At 38.0% G+C, this 25213-nt stretch overlaps 1 long non-coding RNA gene and 1 pseudogene across 1 annotated transcript in view; both read left to right on the top strand.

Moving 5' to 3' along the window:
* Window positions 1-22682, top strand: part of LOC149091553 (uncharacterized) — a 193199-nt gene extending 170517 nt beyond the window's left edge. The window contains exon 2 of the long non-coding RNA XR_016196867.1: window positions 22515-22682. This is a non-coding gene — a long non-coding RNA (uncharacterized LOC149091553). The remainder of the gene's footprint in view (window positions 1-22514) is intronic.
* LOC149091559 (uncharacterized) lies at window positions 15484-17046 on the top strand (annotated as a pseudogene).
* Window positions 22683-25213: the final 2531 nt, after the last annotated feature.

Raw genomic sequence — 25213 nt, forward strand, 5'->3', positions numbered from 1 at the left:
ATTAGGAAGACAGCTAAGGGGGACCTTTTGTTGCAACTGAGCAGAAAGCCGGAGCATAGTGCTGAGGCCCTTCATAAAGCTGTAGGCAAGGCCTTGGGCGACCGAGCGGTAGTTAAGATACTTACCGAATCGGCTCAAATTGAGATTCGTGATTTAGATGAGCTAGCGAGCAAAGAGGAGATCTTGGAGGCAATGAGGGTGGAGTTGAAGGATAGCTCACTCCCCATTGAAGCTATCAAATCACTGCGACCAGCTTTTGGTCAACAGCAAAGAGCTACGGTTGCTCTTCCAATTAAGAAAGCTAAAACTCTGCTCGAGCTGTCCAAAATCAGAATAGGATGCCGTATCCGAGCCGTGGATCAGCCTAAACGCTGTTTCAAGTGTCTCGATTACGGTCATATTGCAGCCAACTGCGTCAGCGACTGTGAAATATAAGGCGAGTGTTTCAGGTGTGGAGATATTGTAAAGCGGAAGCTATAATTGCATTGCCCTCTAGCGTATGGCCCGTGAGGCCGTACAACAAATAGGTAGGAAGATCAGTGCGATGATCGAGTAGGGAAAATAGGCTTCATAAAAATATATATATATAGTTATGTATTCATCATACTCCAACAAATTAGAGTATTTCGAATGCATACATAATTTCTCTTATAATCTCACTTAAGCCACTCTGTAACTTAATCTTGCGACTCTCAAAGCCACTTAGAGCTTTTACAAGAAAGGTAACTGCATGATCAGGCCACCTAGAGCTTTGTAACGGCAATGTCATCCGATGCTGGAGCTTTATAGCTGCCAACGCCGACGCATTGCACAGTAAGCTTAGAAATAGAGTTTAGTTGTAAATCTGCATTACAAGTAATTGGCGCAGCCGGTAGGATATTCGTGGGAAACATAAACTATATAAAGTCATTTTTCTTGAAAATACTAGTCAAATACTAGTACCATCACCCAATAGTGCGGAATCAAGAAAAGACAGTGAAAAAGTGCGTCAGTTAAATTATAATCAACTGCCACAAACATTACAAAAATTATTGAGTGGAAACCACCGTATCCGCATAAGAACCACATTTAAATCGTGAGTGAAAATGTGACCACGTAACAAAAAAAAAAACAAGTAAGAACGTTGCAGTCGGGCGCTACCGACTGCGGAATACTCATTCACAGTCCGTATACATGATGCTATGTTTACAAAGGGGCATTTATTTTTATTTCAAATTTAATTTGGCTTTAAAAAAATTTAGTACAAAACAATTATGATTTTTGATTATATTGCAGCTTTTGGTAATTTTTATCGAGTAATCGATAATCATTATATTGATTGTGCACTTTTTGAGTACAAATGTATGGTAATTTTCGTTGATAGCTTTCGGTCACACCTATTGCAGATTTTTAAGCGTTTGCTTACATTACAAAAGCGTGCTTTTTAGCATTCTAAGAATTGCGATTGATTTCTGGATTTTCTAGCTGTTATTGTAGTTTTGTCAGATGACGCTCTGTTATTAGCTTATTGTATTTTAGCTACCAGATTGTCAAGCAAAGCGATAGCGTGGGTGCTATAGGCGTCGCATGTTATGTTATGTTGCAGCGGCGGAGGTTCAAAGCCCCTTCTAATTGAAAAATTTTATAAGTTTAAATTTGTTTCTTTTTAAATAGCCCTCATATATGCATGTACGCATATATGCATGTATATGTAAGTTAACGACAGACCCTACAAAAGGGCATTGCACCGGCCCAATTATATCACGGCTCCAGTGCATGCACTTTTGACACGTGCGCTTTGTCAGTAGAATACAACAGCAACGCAACCGCAACCGTGGGAGCCTATCGTCAGCAATAATAATAAGATCAATGCACTTGGCCAAAACACATTCTGGTCAACGTGTGCATTTCCGCCACGAGCGCCGAGTCAGCGCACCGATCAGCACCACCGTGAGAGCCATCGTGTCACAAGACACCTAACAGCAGCAACAGCAGTGACCACGGCAGCAGCGACGCCAATAGCTGCAGCGGCAGCTTTCATATAAATATTACTTGTATAATTATTCTTAAGCTTAGTTCTAATCCAACTCCGAAAGTGAATAAATGTTTTTTTAATCAAAAAACCGCTTTCGCATATTTAATTGGCGCCCGAGCAGGGACCCGCGATTGTTATCCTAGAAAGTTTACGCGTCGAAAAACATAGTATCAACTATTGTTCGCGAGAGCACCTATAACGAAATATAGCTGCTAGTGAACGCGACGAAAAATCCTTAGTGCCTAATCCGCAACTATCGAAACGTTAGTACCTAATCCGTAGCTAACGGGAGCATTCGAACGATCCGTAATAGTGCCTAATCCGCAGCTACACCGTGTTCGTGAAAGAGTGACTCTAAATACGTAAACGAGGTACGGTCGTGGGTCAAAAACATTGTTGCCACCCTATAAGTGTCCGCCCGTAGGGTACAGCGTAATCAGTGTGCGTCGCAGGATCTTTAGTAACGGACACACCACTATTACTGGAATCTGACGAAAGAGAGCAATCCGGACCATCATCGCAGAAGTCAACGATGCTGAAGATTATATTGTAAGCATAGTGAATAAGATTTGAAAAAAAAAGAAATAAGCAACAAAAATATTAAACAATTCACCTAGAAATTAAGAAAAACAAAAGAAATATTGAACTTTAACACTTAGTATTTAAGAAAACTCTAAAAATTGTACTACGGAGCGACATCTAGTTGCCCGGTATAACGTATGGCCCGTAAAGCCATACAATAATAGCCAGGAAGATCACTGCGTTGATAGCGTAGGAATTTACTAACATAAATTAAGATTCCAAGAACATATTCTGAAAACAAACCACCATCATTTTCCGATTCGATAAAAACTCTTTGAATCTGTCCGTGACCATTGACGAACTAACGACCGCATTCTCTAAAATAAACATTCCACCACCAGAAAATTCACTCCCATCCACCAGTACAGGTGCCATAAAACCAACTTACTTGACCGAACCAATTGAGAGTACGATAGAGAGATACCTTAGGAAGATATTGTCTGAGAAAGGTGACAAGTTACTTAGCCCAGCTACGACCGTCTCAGTCGTGCAAGATCAGACGATTCTCCCAGAATATATGGGACGAATCAACGAATTAGACAAGTTACCAGACGTTGCAAGAGTTTTAAAAGACTTTTCTGGGAATAGAGCAGAATTTACTTCATGGCGCAAAAGTGTAGACAGGATATTTGAGGCCTACTCTACTGTACAGGGAACACCAAAGCATTATGGTATCTTAATGGTAGTAAGAAGTAAAGTAGTTGGCGAAGCCGATGCTGTGTTAGAAGCATATAATACCCCACGAAATTGGAAAGCCATATCCCAATGTCTCACTGACCATTTCGCAGATCGCAGAGATCTTAAGACACTGGAGTACAAACTCTATACTCTTAGGCAAAATGGGCGATCAATAGACGAATTTTACCAAACCGTTTATTATCATCTGTCTCTAATATTGAATCAGATAAATAACCATGATTCATCTGCAGAAACAGTAAGAGCTATTACCAAGATTTATAGGGACAAAGCATTAGATACGTTTATCAGAGGTCTCAACGGAGACTTACCAAGGTTATTAGCCATCAAAGAGCCAACCGACCTTAAACATGCCCTTCACTTGTGCCGACTGATTGAGAACCAGTCGATTAGGAATTCCGTTAACCCCATAAGAGCCCCTTCGCTTCCTCCGAGGAACAATCATCAAAATAGAATTACTCAATCTTCATTTCGATACAATAGCCCACACGTCTTAAATCGAACCAACTTTAATCCGGATCTGTATTATCCACCAAAGCCTAAGTTTAACCCCCAGAATTCAGGTTTCATGCCTAGACCCATACACCAACAACCACTACAGTTCTTTAACGCACCACCAAGACCAATAACTCCAAAACCACAACCGGCTCCAAAACCAATGGAAGTCGACTCGTCTATCAAAACCAGGAATGTGAATTATATGAATAGGCCAAATAATAACCAATTCACTGGGAAGAGACCCTTATCTTCTAGGGCAGAAAACCCATTCAAACAACAGCGACAATTTCACATCAATACTGGGGAAAGCCAAGCGCAGAATGCGCTTACGCAAATGCATATACAAACGCATACGCCACCGAAGCTTATGCCGAGGCATACGAACAGTGTATGAGTGAACAGGCCTACTATACTGCTGCAGAGGAGCAAAGTATCGTCGAAACACCATACGAGAACGAAGCAACCACAGAAATTGCTGATATGTCTGATGTCAATTTTTTAGCTTAAATCGTTCCTCGTTACTCTACTTCCAATGCAAAACGAAGGACGGACAGGTACTGAACTTCCTCATTGATACAGGTTCCAATCAGAATTACATACAATCTTCCCTAGTAACCAACACAAAAAAGAACAAAGAAGCTTTTTTCGCTAATTCTATAGGCGGGAAAATAGCCATAACTCATCATGTATTGCTCAATCTCTTTAACCTCAACACTCCAATCAGTTTTTTTATATTGCCCACTCTAAAAACATTTCATGGCATTCTAGGCAATGATACAATGAAACAACTCAATGTCGTTATCGATGTCAGGAATGATATCCTAATAGTAAATGGCAGTAATAAATTCCGAATCAAGAATCAATATAAAGCAAGAAGTCGAAAAGCAGATATCAGAAATGCTTGACGACGGAGTCATTAGACCCTCTAGATCACCGTATAACGCTCCAGTATGGATCGTACCAAAGAAAACTGATGCCTCAGGAAAAAAGAAATACCGACTTGTAATTGATTATTGCAAGCTAAATCTGGTCACAATCTCCGATCGATACACTATGCCAGAAATAGGGGACATCATAGCCCACTTAGGGGATAATAAATTCTTCACGGTCCTCGACCTCAAAAGTGGTTTCCACCAAATTCCTTTGAAGGAGACAGACATAGAAAAGACAGAATTTTCTGTTAACGGAGGGAAGTACGAATTTACAAGACTACCTTTTGGTCTCAAGAATTCCCCTTCAATATTCCAAAGAGCCTTAGATGATATTCTAAGAGGTCATGTTGGAAAAATCTGCTATGTCTACATTGATGACATCATTGTTTTCAGCAAAACTGAAAACGAACATGCTCATCACCTAAAACAAGTCTTCACGACTTTACTTAACGCTAATATGAAAATCCAAATGGACAAGTGTGAATTCTTCAAAAAGGAAGTAAATTTCCTAGGATTCACCATTTCAGACAGTGGCGTTAAGACAAATCCAGAAAAGGTTGAAGCGATTTCCAGATTCCCCATACCCAAAACTCTTAAAGAACTACGATCGTTCTTAGGCCTCTCCGGCTACTACCGCAGATTCATAAAAGATTATGCAAAACTAGCTAAACCCCTTACCACTCACCTCAGAGGTGAAGATGGTCGTATATCAGCAAAAGCATCAGATAAAGTACAGATAAAGCTAGATAACAAGGCAATAGAAACATTCAATAAAATAAAGCAAACTCTTTGTTCGAATGACGTAATTTTAAAATATCCAGACTTCTCCAAAAAATTCCTCTTAACAACCGATGCTTCGAATTACGCAATCGGTGCAGTCCTTGAACAAGAAGGCAGACCCATAACTTTCATATCAAGAACATTGTCAAAAACAGAGGAGAACTATGCAACAAATGAAAAGGAAATGCTAGCCATAGTTTGGGCATTGCCAAATCTTGAATTTATTTGTATGGAACTGCCAAAGTTATTATATTCACAGACCACCAGCCAATAACCTTTGCTCTAAGTAATAAAAATTACAACGGAAAACTAAAACGTTGGAAGAGTTACTTAGAAGAGTTCAATTACGAGTTAAAGTATAAGCCAGGAACCACTAACGTAGTAGCAGACGCTTTATCAAGGAACCCAATAAACGAAGTCAATAGTACAGAAACCACAGTTATGAGTGATGAAAGTTCATCACACAACCTCATCCCCACAATAGAAACACCTATTAATGTTTTCAAGAATCAGCTATTCCTAGTAATCGGCGAAAAGTACGATTATAAATTCGAAATTCCCTTCCCTACATACCATAGGCATACAGTAACACAACCCCACTTTACTGAAGACGAATTAATTGACATTTTTAAGAAACGACTTGACCCAAGACTCATTAACGGCTTATTTACTCCAGAACATATAATGGGCAAAATACAGGAATTCTACCCACTTCACTTTTCCAATTATAAAATACGATACACTCAAAGAAAGGTAGAAGACATTACGAGCGTCGATGAACAGTATAAAATTATAACACAAGAGCATAGACGAGCACACAGAAATGCATCGGAAAATAAAGCCCAAATTCTAGAAAAATTTTTCTTCCCACAACTACACAAAAAAGTTAAGGAAATTACAAAATCATGCTTAACATGCAGAGAGTCAAAATATGATAGACACCCTCCACATCCAGCAATTCAAGCAACACCAATTCCCAAATTTCCAGGCGAAATCATTCATATAGATATTTATATAACAGAAAAAAGACTATTTTAACTAGCATCGATAAATTTTCAAAATACGTTCAAATTAAGATTCTAAATTCAAGATCTGCAGAGGATATAAAAATCCCATTAAGAGAAATCCTAATTGCATTCGGCATGCCCAGAACCGTAGTAATCGACAACGAGCGAGCTTTAAAGTCAGCCTCTATAAAGTTCTTGCTGCAGGACCAACTAGGTATCGAAGTTTATACTACCCCTCCCTAAAACTCAACAAGTAACGGACAAATAGAGAGATTTCACTCCACCCTGTCAGAGATAATGACTTGCCTAAGATAAGACAATAAAGATATGAGTTTCACAGATACACTCTTTAAAGCAGTACAGGAATATAACGCCTCCTACCATTCAGTTACTAAAAGAAAACCAATAGAGATATTTTTCGGCACAACAGTTCGGGATAACCCAGAAAAAACAGAAGAGAATAGGAAAATAATATCCAACACACTACTAGATAAACAAAAATATGACTTAAATTACCACAATAAAGAGAGACAGGAAACCAAAACTTACGAACAAGGGGAGATAGTCTATGTAAAAGTAAACAAGCGCCTAGGTTCAAAACTCACACCCAAATACAAAAAAGAAATTGTAGCAGAAAACAGAAATTCAACCATCAGAACAGTTTCAGGAAAAATTATCCACAAAAATAACATTCGAACATAACTTACAGGATATTCGCACCGCTATGTCTGGGTATAACCACAATCATCGACTACTCACACTCTCAACTAATTCCGATAAAGACAGGAACTTCGGCAATACAGAACGGAACTTTCAAAATTATTCACATATTTGACATTTCAGAATATGAAAAAACCTTCGGAATTTTTGAAGAAACCCTTAACAATATAAGTACCTCACACCAGATGTACCCACTGCTAAATTATGAATTAAATAGCGTCAGAAATGACTTGCGTAGACTCAAACCCTCCATAAGAGTGGCAAGAGCAATTTATGCATTGGGAACAGCATGGAAATGGCTGGCCGGTACACCGGACCACAGTGACCATGAGGTTTTAATTTCAAAAATAAATGAACAATTAGAAAATAATAATAGACAAGTAGTCTTCAATCGAGTATTGCAAGATAAAATCAATGAAATCACACAAACCTCAAATAACATAATGAAAATTGTAAAAGATCATTCTAATATTCAAGAAAAAAAAATCACGTTTTCTAAATACAAGCTCCAAATCTTTAAAGACGATTTAACTAATTTAATTCATGCCATAGACTGGGCAAAAACAAATACAATAAACTCAATAATATTGTCAGAATCTGAAGTCAATATAAAGAGCAGATACTAGAAAGAGAAAAAATCATGTTTTTAAATGCAGAAGAATTGTTAGAATTTAGCCAAATAAAAATCGCAGGCAATGGAAAAAATATACTTTATATAATCAACATACCTTTAATCTCAAATGAAGTTTGTACAACCATGTTAATAAGCCAATTAAAAGAAAAAACTATATCAATGCAATAAAATTCGAAAATATTGTAAAATGCGAAAACGCAATCATGCTATAGGAGACTCATGTGAGTCGCATAATGAAAAAACAATTTGTAATAAAAATAAGTTAGTCGACTTAAGAAATGATACTTGTACTTTGCCACTATTAAAAAGCCAACCTCCAAACCGCCGTGCTATCAACAAACAACACGTACCCAATCACGAACAGCTGTTTGTCGGAACAATATTGCTCAACGATTTCAATGGACCAATCAAGATCGACGAAGAGGAAGTAGAACTCCATGGTACCTTCCTGGTACAATTCGAAAACTCCACGATACGCATCGAAGATGACGTATACGAATCAAAAGTAATGTCCTTCGCAGAAGCCACACCACCGCTATTTCAAATCATGGCGGAAACAAACAAGATCGATGAAGTCCTCTCATTGCAAATGCTCAAGGAAATAAATCTAAACAACACAAGAAAATTAGAAACCCTAAAGAGCAGCAACGATACAAGAGAAGCAATCAATATAACACTCTCTGGAACTCTTCTGATAATTATGGCAGTAGTTGGATACTTGCTGAAACGGAAGACCCCAGCCACCCCAGGCCAAGTCACAACATCCGAAGCAGAAAAGAGAGAAAATGCTCAAGTTTTCTATATTGCGACCGAGGACTTCCGCATCTAAGGGGGGAAGAGTTAACGACAGACCCTACAAAAGGGCATTGCACCGGCCCAATTATATCACGGCTCCAGTGCATGCACTTTTGACACGTGCGCTTTGTCAGCAAAATACAACGGCAACGCAACCGCAACCGTGGGAGCCTATCGTCAGCAATAATAATAAGATCAATGCACTTGGCCAAAACACATTCTGGTCAACGTGAGCATTTCCGCCACGAGCGCCGAGTCAGCGCACCGATCAGCACCACCGTGAGAGCCATCGTGTCACAAGACACCTAACAGCAGCAACAGCAGTGACCACGGCAGCAGCGACGCCAATAGCTGCAGCGGCAGCTTTCATATAAATATTACTTGTATAATTATTCTTAAGCTTAGTTCTAATCCAACTCCGAAAGTGAATAAATGTTTTTTTAATCAAAAAACCGCTTTCGCATATTTAATTGGCGCCCGAGCAGGGACCCGCGATTGTTATCCTAGAAAGTTTACGCGTCGAAAAACATAGTATCAACTATTGTTCGCGAGAGCACCTATAACGAAATATAGCTGCTAGTGAACGCGACGAAAAATCCTTAGTGCCTAATCCGCAACTATCGAAACGTTAGTACCTAATCCGTAGCTAACGGGAGCATTCGAACGATCCGTAATAGTGCCTAATCCGCAGCTACACCGTGTTCGTGAAAGAGTGACTCTAAATACGTAAACGAGGTACGGTCGTGGGTCAAAAACATTGTTGCCACCCTATAAGTGTCCGCCCGTAGGGTACAGCGTAATCAGTGTGCGTCGCAGGATCTTTAGTAACGGACACACCACTAATACTGGAATCTGACGAAAGAGAGCAATCCGGACCATCATCGCAGAAGTCAACGATGCTGAAGATTATATTGTAAGCATAGTGAATAAGATTTGAAAAAAAAAGAAATAAGCAACAAAAATATTAAACAATTCACCTAGAAATTAAGAAAAACAAAAGAAATATTGAACTTTAACACTTAGTATTTAAGAAAACTCTAAAAATTGTACTACTGAGCGACATCTAGTTGCCCGGTATAACGTATGGCCCGTAAAGCCATACAATAATAGCCAGGAAGATCACTGCGTTGATAGCGTAGGAATTTACTAACATAAATTAAGATTCCAAGAACATATTCTGAAAACAAACCACCATCATTTTCCGATTCGATAAAAACTCTTTGAATCATTGACGAACTAACGACCGCATTCTCTAAAATAAACATTCCACCACCAGAAAATTCACTCCCATCCACCAGTACAGGTGCCATAAAACCAACTTACTTGACCGAACCAATTGAGAGTACGATAGAGAGATACCTTAGGAGAAAGGTGACGAGTTACTTAACCCAGCTACGACCGTCTCAGTCGAGCAAGATCAGACGATTCTCCCAGAATATATGGGACGAATCAACGAATTAGACAAGTTACCAGACGTTGTAAGAGTTTTAAAAGACTTTTCTGGGAATAGAGCAGAATTTACTTCATGGCGCAAAAGTGTAGACAGGATATTTGAGGCCTACTCTACTGTACAGGGAACACCAAAGCATTATGGTATCTTAATGGTAGTAAGAAGTAAAGTAGTTGGCGAAGCCGATGCTGTGTTAGAAGCATATAATACCCCACTAAATTGGAAAGCCATATCCCAATGTCTCACTGACCATTTCGCAGATCGCAGAGATCTTAAGACACTGGAGTACCAACTCTATACTTTTAGGCAAAATGAGCGATCAATAGACGAATTTTACCAAGCCGTTTATTATCATCTGTCTCTAATATTGAATCAGATAAACAGCCATGATTCATCTGCAGAAACAGTAAGAGCTATTACCAAGATTTATAGGGACAAAGCATTAGATACGTTTATCAGAGGTCTCAACGGAGACTTACCAAGGTTATTAGCCATCAAAGAGCCAACCGACCTTAAACATGCCCTTCACTTGTGCCGACTGATTGAGAACCAGTCGATTAGGAATTCCGTTAACCCTATAAGAGCCCCTTCGCTTCCTCCGAGGAACAATCATCAAAATAGAATTACTCAATCTTCATTTCGATACAATAGCCCACACGTCTTAAATCGAACCAACTTTAATCCGGATCTGTATTATCCACCAAAGCCTAAGTTTAACCCCCAGAATTCAGGTTTCATGCCTAGACCCATACACCAACAACCACTACAGTTCTTTAACGCACCACCAAGACCAATAACTCCAAAACCACAACCGGCTCCAAAACCAATGGAAGTCGACTCGTCTATCAAAACCAGGAATGTGAATTATATGAATAGGCCAAATAATAACCAATTCACTGGGAAGAGACCCTTATCTTCTAGGGCAGAAAACCCATTCAAACAACAGCGACAATTTCACATCAATACTGGGGAAACCCAAGCGCAGAATGCGCTTACGCAAATGCATATGCAAACGCATACCCACCGAAGCTTATGCCGAGGCATACGAACAGTGTATGAGTGAACAGGCCTACTATACTGCTGCAGAGGAGCAAGGTATCGTCGAAACACTATACGAGAACGAAGCAACCACAGAAATTGCTGATATGTCTGATGTCAATTTTTTAGCTTAAATCGTTCCTCGTTACTCTACTTCCAATGCAAAACGAAGGACGGACAGGTACTGAACTTCCTCATTGATACAGGTTCCAATCAGAATTACATACAATCTTCCCTAGTAACCAACGCAAAAAAGAACAAAGAAGCTTTTTTCGCTAATTCTATAGGCGGGAAAATAGCCATAACTCATCATGTATTGCTCAATCTTTTTAACCTCAACACTCCAATCAGTTTTTTTGTATTGCCCACTCTAAAAACATTTCATGGCATTCTAGGCAATGATACAATGAAACAACTCAATGTCGTTATCGATGTCAGGAATGATATCCTAATAGTAAATGGCAGTAATAAATTCCGAATCAAGCAATTACCTGCACAAGCAGTTAACAATATAAGGGTCCGAACAAATCATATGTCCGATAGCCAGAAAAAGATAATAGATCGACTAATTCAAGAAGCTAAACCGTTATTTGCAGACCCAGAGCAAAAATTAACCTACACGACTTAAGTAGTAGGGGAGATCCGAACCAATACCGACACTCCGGTTTATAGCTGGCATTACCCATTTCCTATTGCTCTAAAGCAAGAAGTCGAAAAGCAGATATCAGAAATGCTTGACGACGGAGTCATTAGACCCTCTAGATCACCGTATAACGCTCCAGTATGGATCGTACCAAAGAAAACTGATGCCTCAGGAAAAAAGAAATACCGACTTGTAATTGATTATTGCAAGCTAAATCTGGTCACAATCTCCGATCGATACACTATGCCAGAAATAGGGGACATCATAGCCCACTTAGGGGATAATAAATTCTTCACGGTCCTCGACCTCAAAAGTGGTTTCCACCAAATTCCTTTGAAGGAGACAGACATAGAAAAGACAGAATTTTCTGTTAACGGAGGGAAGTACGAATTTACAAGACTACCTTTTGGTCTCAAGAATTCCCCTTCAATATTCCAAAGAGCCTTAGATGATATTCTAAGAGATCATGTTGGAAAAATCTGCTATGTCTACATTGATGACATCATTGTATTCAGCAAAACTGAAAACGAACATGCTCATCACCTAAAACAAGTCTTCACGACTTTACTTAACGCTAATATGAAAATCCAAATGGACAAGTGTGAATTCTTCAAAAAGGAAGTAAATTTCCTAGGATTCACCATTTCAGACAGTGGCGTTAAGACAAATCCAGAAAAGGTTGAAGCGATTTCCAGATTCCCCATACCCAAAACTCTTAAAGAACTACGATCGTTCTTAGGCCTCTCCGGCTACTACCGCAGATTCATAAAAGATTATGCAAAACTAGCTAAACCCCTTACCGCTCACCTCAGAGGTGAAGATGGTCGTATATCAGCAAAAGCATCAGATAAAGTACAGATAAAGCTAGATAACAAGGCAATAGAAACATTCAATAAAATAAAGCAAACTCTTTGTTCGAATGACGTAATTTTAAAATATCCAGACTTCTCCAAAAAATTCCTCTTAACAACCGATGCTTCGAATTACGCAATCGGTGCAGTCCTTGAACAAGAAGGCAGACCCATAACTTTCATATCAAGAACATTGTCAAAAACAGAGGAGAACTATGCAACAAATGAAAAGGAAATGCTAGCCATAGTTTGGGCATTGCCAAATCTTGAATTTATTTGTATGGAACTGCCAAAGTTATTATATTCACAGACCACCAGCCAATAACCTTTGCTCTAAGTAATAAAAATTACAACGGAAAACTAAAACGTTGGAAGAGTTACTTAGAAGAGTTCAATTACGAGTTAAAGTATAAGCCAGGAACCACTAACGTAGTAGCAGACGCTTTATCAAGGAACCCAATAAACGAAGTCAATAGTACAGAAACCACAGTTATGAGTGATGAAAGTTCATCACACAACCTCATCCCCACAATAGAAACACCTATTAATGTTTTCAAGAATCAGCTATTCCTAGTCATCGGCGAAAAGTACGATTATAAATTCGAAATTCCCTTCCCTACATACCATATGCATACAGTAACACAACCCCACTTTACTGAAGACGAATTAATTGACATTTTTAAGAGACGACTTGACCCAAGACTCATTAACGGCTTATTTACTCCAGAACATATAATGGGCAAAATACAGGAATTCTACCCACTTCACTTTTCCAATTATAAAACAAGTAAGAAAGCTCTAGTCGAGACTGCTCGACTACGAGATCCCCTGAACCCTTCGAGCAACTGATATTTCAATAATAATTCGCACATACACACGCACACACACACGCATATACAGGCGATTGAGCTTGGGTTGCGCTGCAGTCTTGGCAGTATTATGAGAACTTATTTGTGGAATAATTTAATTTCTAGACGTACGATCGTAATGAAACTTTCAGAACGTAATCAAGATGTATAAATGTATGTGTATACCGAAGCTCAAGTCTCTAGTATTTGATATACGACTTCTACAAAGATGAGGGTGAGGGGGTGAATTTAGGGGTGGGGGGTAAATTTTACCAAAAACCGAAATTGTATAAAATACATATTTATAAACATTTTAAATTTGGAGACTCTAGCTTAAAAGATGTAGGAGATATAATTTTTTAAGTGATCTTCGATAAGGTTTTTTATCGATAAAAAAGTATCGGAATGAGTTATCGTTTTTTAGTGATAAACTCGATATGCGCGCGATATATACGGACATTTTAAAAAAATTTGAGGTCTCTAGCTCTTATATCTTCTGAGATCGACGCGTTCATACATACGGACAGACGGACGGGCGGACGGACGGACGGACGGACAGACAGACAGACGGACAGGGCCAAATCGACTCAGCTCGTCGTGCTGATCAAGAATATATATACTTTGTGAGGTCTGCCAGGCCTCCTTCTGCCTGTTACATACATTTCAACAAAACCATTATACCCTGATTTTCCATTTTCAATGGGTTCAGGGTATAATACGATACACTCAAAGAAAGGTAGAAGACATTACGAGCGTCGATGAACAGTATAAAATTATAACACAAGAGCATAGACGAGCACACAGAAATGCATCGGAAAATAAATCCCAAATTCTAGAAAAATTTTTCTTCCCACAACTACACAAAAAAGTTAAGGAAATTACAAAATCATGCTTAACATGCAGAGAGTCAAAATATGATAGACACCCTCCACATCCCGCAATTCAAGCAACACCAATTCCCAAATTTCCTGGCGAAATCATTCATATAGATATTTATATAACAGAAAAAAGACTATTTTAACTAGCATCGATAAATTTTCAAAATACGTTCAAATTAAGATTCTAAATTCAAGATCTGCAGAGGATATAAAAATCCCATTAAGAGAAATCCTAATTGCATTCGGCATGCCCAGAACCGTAGTAATCGACAACGAGCGAGCTTTAAAGTCACCCTCTATAAAGTTCTTGCTGCAGGACCAACTAGGTATCGAAGTTTATACTACCCCTCCCTATAACTCAACAAGTAACGGACAAATAGAGAGATTTCACTCCACCCTGTCAGAGATAATGACTTGCCTAAGATAAGACAATAAAGATATGAGTTTCATAGATACACTCATTAAAGCAGTACAGGAATATAACGCCTCCTACCATTCAGTTACTAAAAGAAAACCAATAGAGATATTTTTCGGCACAACAGTTCGGGATAACCCAGAAAAAACAGAAGAGAATAGGAAAATAATATCCAACACACTACTAGATAAACAAAAATATGACTTAAATTACCACAATAAAGAGAGACAGGAAACCAAAACTTACGAACAAGGGGAGATAGTCTATGTAAAAGTAAACAAGCGCCTAGGTTCAAAACTCACACCCAAATACAAAAAAGAAATTGTAGCAGAAAACAGAAATTCAACCATCAGAACAGTTTCAGGAAAAATTATCCACAAAAATAACATTCGAACATAACTTACAGGATATTCGCACCGCTATGTCTGGGTATAACCACAATCATCGACTACTCACACTCTCAACTAATTCCGATAAAGACAGGAACTTCGGCAATACAGAACGGAACTTTCAAAATTATTCACATATTTGACATTTCAGAATATGAAAAAACCTTCGGAATTTTTGAAGAAACCCTTAACAATATAAGTACCTCACACCAGATGTACCCACTGCTAAATTATGAATTAAATAGCGTCAGAAATGACTTGCGTAGACTCAAACCCTCCATAAGAGTGGCAAGAGCAATTTATGCATTGGGATCAGCATGGAAATGGCTGGCCGGTACACCGGACCACAGTGACCATGAGGTTTTAATTTCAAAAATAAATGAACAATTAGAAAATAATAATAGACAAGTAGTCTTCAATCGAGTATTGCAAGATAAAATCAATGAAATCACACAAACCTCAAATAACATAATGAAAATTGTAAAAGATCATTCTAATATTCAAGAAAAAAAAAATCACGTTTTCTAAATACAAGCTCCAAATCTTTAAAGACGATTTAACTAATTTAATTCATGCCATAGACTGGGCAAAAACAAATACAATAAACTCAATAATATTGTCAGAATCTGAAGTCAATATAATAGAGCAGAAAGAGAAAAAATCATGTTTTTAAATGCAGAAGAATTGTTAGAATTTAGCCAAATAAAAATCGCAGGCAATGGAAAAAATATACTCTATATAATCAACATACCTTTAATCTCAAATGAAGTTTGTACAACCATGTTAATAAGCCAATTAAAAGAAAAAACTATATCAATGCAATAAAATTCGAAAATATTGTAAAATGCGAAAACGCAATCATGCTATAGGAGACTCATGTGAGTCGCATAATGAAAAAACAATTTGTAATAAAAATAAGTTAGTCGACTTAAGAAATGATACTTGTACTTTGCCACTATTAAAAAGCCAACCTCCAAACCGCCGTGCTATCAACAAACAACACGTACCCAATCACGAACAGCTGTTTGTCGGAACAATATTGCTCAACGATTTCAATGGACCAATCAAGATCGACGAAGAGGAAGTAGAACTCCATGGTACCTTCCTGGTACAATTCGAAAACTCCACGATACGCATCGAAGATGACGTATACGAATCAAAAGTAATGTCCTTCGCAGAAGCCACACCACCGTTATTTCAAATCATGGCGGAAACAAACAAGATCGATGAAGTCCTCTCATTGCAAATGCTCAAGGAAATAAATCTAAACAACACAAGAAAATTAGAAAGCCTAAAGAGCAGCAACGATACAAGAGCAGCAATCAATATAACACTCTCTGGAACTCTTCTGATAATTATGGCAGTAGTTGGATACTTGCTGAAACGGAAGACCCCAGCCACCCCAGGCCAAGTCACAACATCCGAAGCAGAAAAGAGAGAAAATGCTCAAGTTTTCTATATTGCGACCGAGGACTTCCGCATCTAAGGGGGGAAGAGTTAACGACAGACCCTACAAAAGGGCATTGCACCGGCCCAATTATATCACGGCTCCAGTGCATGCACTTTTGACACGTGCGCTTTGTCAGCAAAATACAACGGCAACGCAACCGCAACCGTGGGAGCCTATCGTCAGTAATAATAATAAGATCAATGCACTTGGCCAAAACACATTCTGGTCAACATGTGCATTTTCGCTACGAGCGACGAGCCAGCGCACCGATCAGCACCACCGTGAGAGCCATCGTGTCACAAGACACCTAACAGCAGCAACAGCAGTGACCACGGCAGCATCGACGCCAATAGCAGCAGCGGCAGCTTTCATATAAATATTACTTGTATAATTATTCTTAAGTTTAGTTCTAATCCAACTCCTAAAGTGAATAAATGTTTTTTTAATCAAAAAATCGCTTTCGCATATTTAATTTGTATGCACATAAGTCTCACGCATATGTATGTAGCATCAAGCATTCCAGCCTTTCTTATGCACGCGCTCATTTGTATGTGTGTATGTATGTACACATAAATGCATACTCTAGCGTTGAAATGAGACTGATTTGTTTTTGCTTTGTTCTTGAATTTATCATCCGCTACTCTGGCGTCATAACAAGAATCTCATTTTTGGATTTCATTTTAATTACAATTGTTAGTAGGTGGTGGCGCTGTTGCAAAGTTTGTTATTTTAGCTTCTTTTTTATTTTTAAAATATTTAAGTTTTATTTTTAAATTTTATAAAAATGTTTCCTTCCGTGTTATCAATGCCTAATAAGCCTATTTGTACATACATGTACATGCATATGTAGATAGCTCAAGCATATAAATGTAGTAATTTGATACTACAAATGCCGATTGCCACGCCCCTAGTGGCCGTAGACACCTCATTTTTGGCCAGTTCTTAGAAAGAGCTAACGGTAACGTAAATGCGAAATTTGAATGCTTAAGCTCAAAAAATGTGTGTCGATATGCCACGCCCCCAAAGAGGTGTGACAATTATTTTTGGGGCATCGATAGAGGAGGTTACCAGTAACTCAACTATCCAAATTTGAAGCTTCTAGCTCTTAAACTGTAGGAGATATAAAGTTTTGCGGTTTGCTACGCCCCCTTTGGGCGGACATATATCCACTATAGCTTGTTCGACTTGGGAGGTCAACTCACGTATATATACCAAATTTCAAGTCTCTAGCATTATAGTGATTTTTCAAATTTGGCTATATTTTAGGCAATAAAGCCAAATTTGAAAAATCACTATATCTTCAGGTCCGATTTGTCACGAGTAGTAGGCGTGGACATAAAATTTTTTCATCAGTCATTATAGAATTACAGCATTAGCTCATGTGCGACGTTTCAACGTTCTAGCTTTAGAACTTTATGAGATACAGTTTTATCTTATTTGCCACGCCCCCAATGGGCGTAGATATATCTACCATAGCTTTTTGGACTTGGGGGGTCAACGCGGATCTATATACCAAATTTCGAATTTCTAGCTCTTCAACTAACATGATTTCTGGTATATCGGAAAATGCATTTTCCGATTTGCCCCGCCCCTAGTGGGCGGATCGGGAAAATTTTAACACTTTATATATCGGAGCTATACACGAGTATGTGTTCCAAATTTCAAGTCTCTAGCTTCAATAGCGGCGAAATGAACTGCGTTCATACGGACAGACGGACGGACAGCAACACGGACATTGCACAAAACCAATATACTAATTCACTTCGTGAATGAGTATAAAAATGGTGATTAGTAATTGACTATCGTCAAATTAATGAAAAACTGTTGTCTGATAAATTTCCACTCCCTAGAATTGATGATATTTTAGATCAACTAGGTAGAGCAAAATACTTTTCATGCCTTGACTTAATGTCAGGTTTTCATCAAATTGAACTCGAAGAAAAATCACGCGATATAACTTATTTTTACAGACAATGGTTCATATCGCTTCACGCGATTACCATTCGGTTTAAAAATAGCGCCAAATTCGTTTCAGAGAATAATGACTATAGCATTCTCTGGACTTGAATCTTCTCAAGCATTCCTTTACATGGATGACTTAATAGTCATTGGTTGTTCCGAAAAACATATGATCAAAAACTTAACTGATGTTTTTGAGAAATGTAGGAAACATAACCTAAAGTTACATTCCGAAAAATGTTCTTTCTTTATGCATGAAGTCACTTTCCTAGGACATAAATTTATAGATAAAGGAATCTCACACGACGACAAAAAATACGACGTCATTCAAAATTATCCAGTACCACATGATGCGGACAGCGCTAGAAGATTTGTTGCATTCTGTAATTACTACAGAAGATTCATTAAATATATAGCAAACTATTTTCACACTATATAACGAGATTAAACAAGAAAACTCTAGTCGAGACTGCTCGACTAGGAGATAACCTGAACCCTCCAATCTGATATTCTACTCACTCTACACTTCGCTTAGGCATACATACATACACACGCACGTATTAGAACGCGCTCTGTTAACTGCGCAGTAAGCAGTGACTGCGCTTGGGCTGCGCTGAAGTGCGGGCAATACAATACGAATTTATTTGTTGAATGATTTAATTTCTAGACTTACGATCTTAATGAAACTTTCAGAACTTAATTATAATGTTCAGATGTATGTACATTCCGAAGAAGTCTCTAGTACTTGAAATACGCCTTTTACAAAAGTGAGGGTGAGGGGCTGAATTTATGGGTGGGGGCAAATTTTAACAAAAACCGAAATTATATAAAATACACATAAGTCTACATTTAAAATTTGGAAGCTCTAGTTTTAAAGGTGTAGAAGATATAATTAAAAAACTAGCTTTCGATAAGGCTTTTGTTCGATAAAAAGTATCGGAATGAGTTATCGTTTTTTAGTGATAAACTCGATATGCGCGCGATATATACGGACATTTAAAAAAAAGTTGAAGTCTCTAGCTTTTATATCTTCTGAGATCGACGCGTTCATACATACGGACAGACGGACGGACGGACGGACGGACGGACGGACAGACAGACAGACGGACAGGGCCAAATCGACTCAGTTCGTCGCCCTGATCAAGAATATATATACTTTGTGGGGTCTGCCACGCCTCCTTCTGCCTGTTACATACATTTCAAAAAAACCATTATACCCTGATTTCCCATTTTCAATGGGTTCAGGGTATAAAAAGGGAAAAGAGTAATGGACCCAAAGATAACTTTAGACATAGCTGTTCTGAGCAGGACTCTTTGGGTTCTACCAATTAAATAGGATGAAATCCAAGATACAAGTCTAGGCGAAAATCCTAAGCGTTCAAGCTTAAGAATTAGTATGTGATGATGTACTGAGTCAAATGCTTTACTGAAGTCAGTATAAATAACATCCGTTTGCATTTTTTTAGAAAAACTGTCATTCACAAGCGAAGTATAAAAGTTTCTTTTTTTTTTTTTAATGTATTCTTTAGACCATCTGTGCATTTATTTAGATCTTGTCGAGATCATAAGCTTGGCTTAAGGCCCTCTTTGTAATACATTTGTTGTGCAGCAAATATGCTTTATAAATTACATATGCACTCATAATTATGACGATTATAAACAGCAATATATTTGTTATTTTGGAATCCATATTATTTGTCTCAATTTTGTTTATTGCGTTTGCAGTGGAATCCACTGTCTTTGTGTCTATGAGTCCCATTTTGGGTGCTATTCTTAATTCGACAAATTCCTCAGATTCTATTTCTTCGAATTTACTGATACTGTTACTTCTCATAGAAGTATGAAACGATAATATAATATTTATTGTTAAAATGTATTTCCTATATATTTTTTTTTTTTTTCAATTCATAATCAAGTTTTGGGTTTGTCAATTACTTGTTTTTTTTTTTTTTTTTTTTTCTCAATTTGGTTTTTCTTGATTTTGGTATACTTAGTTCATTTATATATATATTTTTTTTTGTGTATTAAAATTTTTCTATGCGATCAACGCAGTGCTCTCCTGGCTAATGTTTCGTATGGCTTCAGGCCATACTCTATTACGAGCAACGCAATTATCGCTCAGTATTACAAACATTTTTTGACATTGCATGTGTTTAGACTTAATATAATTCTTAGCTTAACAAATTTATAGATTTAGAAGTATTTTTTAGATATAGAAGTATGTTGCGCGCTCTATATAGCGCTGCCGGCCCTATGGTCCTTGGTCAGGCTGTTGGGGCGCCGGTGCTGGTACTCGCACAGGCTGTTGGGGCGCAGTTAGGCGTCTCCAATGGTCCAACGCAGTCAGCAGGGCATTCATCGTCAGGTTTTGTTTTAATATCTTTCTTTAGTGGCACTGCTTGGAATTTTATTTCATTAATAGCTTTTATTTTCCTAATATTTTCTTCATTTGTAGAGGATGAGCTTTTATATTGTTGCTGAATCGACTCGATATTGTCGATTTCAGCTTGTAGTTTATTGCCTGTTTCCCAACTTATTTTTGTGTTGGTGGCAAATGGCAGTTTGAGGAGCTCGGCTTTTTTATTGTTAAGCCTTCTTTCAACTCCACTGCGCCTAGTTTTAGGCATTGCTCAGAGCCTCTACTCACTCAGTATTTAGTTACAGTTTTTCCTGGTGGTATTGCCTGCTGCTGCATCGCTTCCGGTGGACGTTGTTGTTCCCGTTGTGGTTAGTTTTGCCTTAGCTCCAATTTCTCGAATTTCAACGAAGCACAGAAAGTTTTTGCATATTGTTGCTGGCTGTGAATTGATTGCTTGTTGTTTGTCGGTTTGTTGGTTTCCTTTGCATTTGTTGTTTCGTTAAGTTGCTTTGTTGATCAGGTTAGTCCTTAAAAGGACTGGTCACGGTCGCCATGTTGATGATGAATTGCCGCAGTTTTGATAAAAAAAAGAATTTATACGATGGCACGTCAGTGCCTCTTTTGAGTTTTCTGACCAATGTTCTTTATTGATTATATATTCTTATGGTTAGAGCCGCATAGCTGCGGTTGCTGTCGGTTACGCCAGCAGCGGAGCGGCGTACATATACATATATGCTTATGTAAGTTAACAACAAATATATTCTTCAAGTTAAAAACAAAAATATTCTGCATTGCAACAAAACCCAATGGGAATTCTAGGAAGAATTGCACAACGGTTCAACAACACCACGAGCGACGCCGCTGCCAACGTTGTCGACTGAACCACAGCTTAGCTAGGGATAGAATTGATTTAAGTAATTTAGTTGCAAATTTGTTCTTGAATAAAACGGACTGCGTTTCAGCAATAAAATATCTTTTTTTACCGTTTTAATAAAGAGAGAACTTAACCGGCGCCCGAGCAGGGACCGGCTTCGCGCGCATTACAGCAAAACGTTTAGTACGTGCGTGATACTGCAAGTTAAAATCAGAGTCGGTTTAAATAAAACGAAAATTCGATCGCGTTACAACACAGCAAAACGCCTGTACGAGCGCGACCGAAAATCACTAAAGCAACTCACGTCGCGTAACTTCGACGTTCGGTGAAATTCGTTAAAGGTAGTCTGGAACGTGATTACCCATCGGTGGACAGTAATCCTGTACGGTCCGCCCACAGGATACTTCAACGGACACTGGTCGCAGGATCCCCAGTAGGAACAGCCATAAAGGATGAAATCCGGATCAGGAGTGAAGACCGCCACATCATCACTATTGTAAGTTAGAAATATAAGAATACTAAACTAACAAAACTAAAACATACAAGTGTAATACAATATAAGAAAATTTAAGAAAAATCAAAATTAAATAAGTGTAATAAAATATAAGAAAAGTTTTTGAGAAAAATAAAAGTTAAAAAAGTTTAAGAAAATGTAAGAAAAATTTTGAAAAAAAAAAGAAAAAAAATTAAATATTAAAAAAGCAAAAAATAAAAAAGTGTAAAGCGATAAAATTTGAAGCGACTACAAAAGTAGTATAAAATAACCCAACTTTGCGATTTCCAAGGGACCCTCCAAAGTAGAAGGGAATAACCAGCCACTGGTCTTAATATAAAATAAAAATAAAAAAAAAATTTTAATAAAAAAAAAAATGTTATTATAATAAAAATTTATTTATAGAAATTAAGTTGTACCAACGATACTAACATCAATAAATTCAATCAGAAATACACCTGTAAACATAAAACAATAGATAAAATAATAAAATAGATAAATAATAAGAGGCAGTGAATAACGTATGGCTAACGAGAATAATTTGATTAGGCCCCAGTGTTAGTCGAACAACCCCAAGAAGGTGCACATATTATCAATAAACAGCAACAACGACATATAGACCGTCAGAACGAACACTTACAGAACAGAGGCATGGCGAATAACGCAGAACAGCTGATTGCAGCCACTGTCGCTCAAATTTTGACAGAACAACTTCCGACGCTAGTGAGACAAATAGTTAACCCTTCCAGAGAATTCAATGACGTGGACGATCAGACCATAAATGACAATCAAAATTTGAACGACCTTAATAGAGTACCAGACATTGTCAAAAGTCTTAGGGAATTTTCCGGCAATACTAATCGAATTTAGCTCATGGAAAAAGAGTGTGGATCGCATACTCTCCATATATGCAAGCCAAGTTGGATCACCAATGTACTATGGCATTTTGCATACCGCGAGAAATAAGAGAAATAAAAATGGAACACCATCTCCAAGTGTCTCACACTGCACTATGCAGATAAAAAGAGATATAAATACATTAGAATACGAGATGACTATGTTAATACAGGGCAACAACCAGACAGTAGAACGGTTTTATCAGGTTGTCTACAACCAGCTGACTTTAATACTGAACAAGGTAGGATGTATGGAGCTCAATAGGGAGTCGGAAATACTCATGACGAAAATGTACAGGGAAAAAGCATTAGACACTTTCATCTGAGGTTTGAGAGGAGACTTGCCACGTATTCTTAGCAAAAAGGAACCAGCAGACCTTCCCTCAGCCCTCCATTTATGTTTGAAATTAGAAAATCAGAACTATAGAACAAACATAGCCTTCAATAAAAGCCATCAAGCAGGTCACAAAAGCGTAACTCGAAACGCAACACCACCCATGTTACCACCGCGTATGGTTCATTACGCACAAAATTCCCCTCAGATGATGAGAACGGTACCAATTGGTTTCAGAGCCCAAATGCCAACACAACCTGCATGGCCAAATATCATGAATCAGGGACACCAATACTATAGACAACAACCTTACCAAACCCAACCGCATCAGACAAACGTACCGCTCCGACCATTAGCACCCAAACCACAGCCACGCCCCGAACTAATGGACGTTGACAAAAGCATCCAAACACGGATGATAAATTACATGAACAGGCCAAATTTTGAACTAGGGAAAAGCCCCCACCAGTAGTAAATTCAACAGATAAAAGACAAAGAAACTTTAATATTCAATTAGGAGAAGAATATCCCGACAATGACAACCACAACGCTTACATAACCTAGGAAGAATACGGAGAAGCCATCGAAAGCTATGAACAACACACCGAACACGAACAATCACTACAAGAGTACGCACAACAAATAGAACAAGATGACGACGAACAAGAGAGACCCATTGAACATGCTAACATTAATTTTTTATAATAACTTGCTCTTCGCTTCCTTACATAGAATGTAAGACAAAAAGCGGAGAGATACTTAAAATACTAATAGACACAGGTTCAAATTACAAAAATTACATACAGCCCAAACTAGTTTCTAACCCGATTCCCAATCAAAAGCCTTTCGAAGCCGTAATCTCTTTGACAGACAAGATATTCAAGTACAATTTTTCCTATTACCTACGTTAAAAGCATTTGACGCAATTCTGGGCAACGACAGCCTTAAAGAACTAGACGCTGTAATCCACAGCAGCAAAAGCCAACTAATAAAGATACCATGTTTATACCTCTTATACAGAAAAAAATCGAGGCAGTTAGCACTGTCGTACCACGGACAGATCACATGACCAGCGAACAGAAGCAAAAATTAAAACAGTTAGTTACGAAATACCCCAATTTATTTGCCACCCCAAATAAAAGATTAACCCACACAACCAATGTAAAAGCAGAAGTTCGAACCAAGACAGATTTACCCATATATTCTAAATTTTACCAATCCCCAATGTCTTTAAAAGACGAATTCCATAAGCAAATACGAGAACTTTTAGAGGACGGAATTATTCGCCCATCCCGATCACCCTACAATTCACCCGTGTGGATTGTTCCCAAAAAAATGGATGCTTCCCAAGAAAAAAAGTATAGAATGGTTATTGATTACAGAAAGCTTAATAAAGAAACAATAGCAGACAAGTACCCTATTCCAGAAATAAACGAATTACTAGCACAACTTGGGAATAATAAAATTTGCTTGAGTACTTGACTTAAAAAGTGGTTTCCACCAAATTCCATTAAAAGAAGCAGATATTGAAAAGACCGCTTTCTCCGTAAACAACTGAAAATACGAGTTTACACGACTCCCTTTCGCCCTTTTCAAAGGGCGTTAGACGACATTCTCCGTGATCATATCGGCAAGATATGGTTCATATACATAGATGACATTATCATATTTAGCAAAG

This window comes from Drosophila navojoa, chromosome 4 (genome assembly GCF_054131105.1).
Source record: "Drosophila navojoa isolate 15081-1374.11 chromosome 4, UAZ_NAV_1.0, whole genome shotgun sequence".
Lineage (NCBI taxonomy): Eukaryota > Metazoa > Arthropoda > Insecta > Diptera > Drosophilidae > Drosophila > Drosophila navojoa.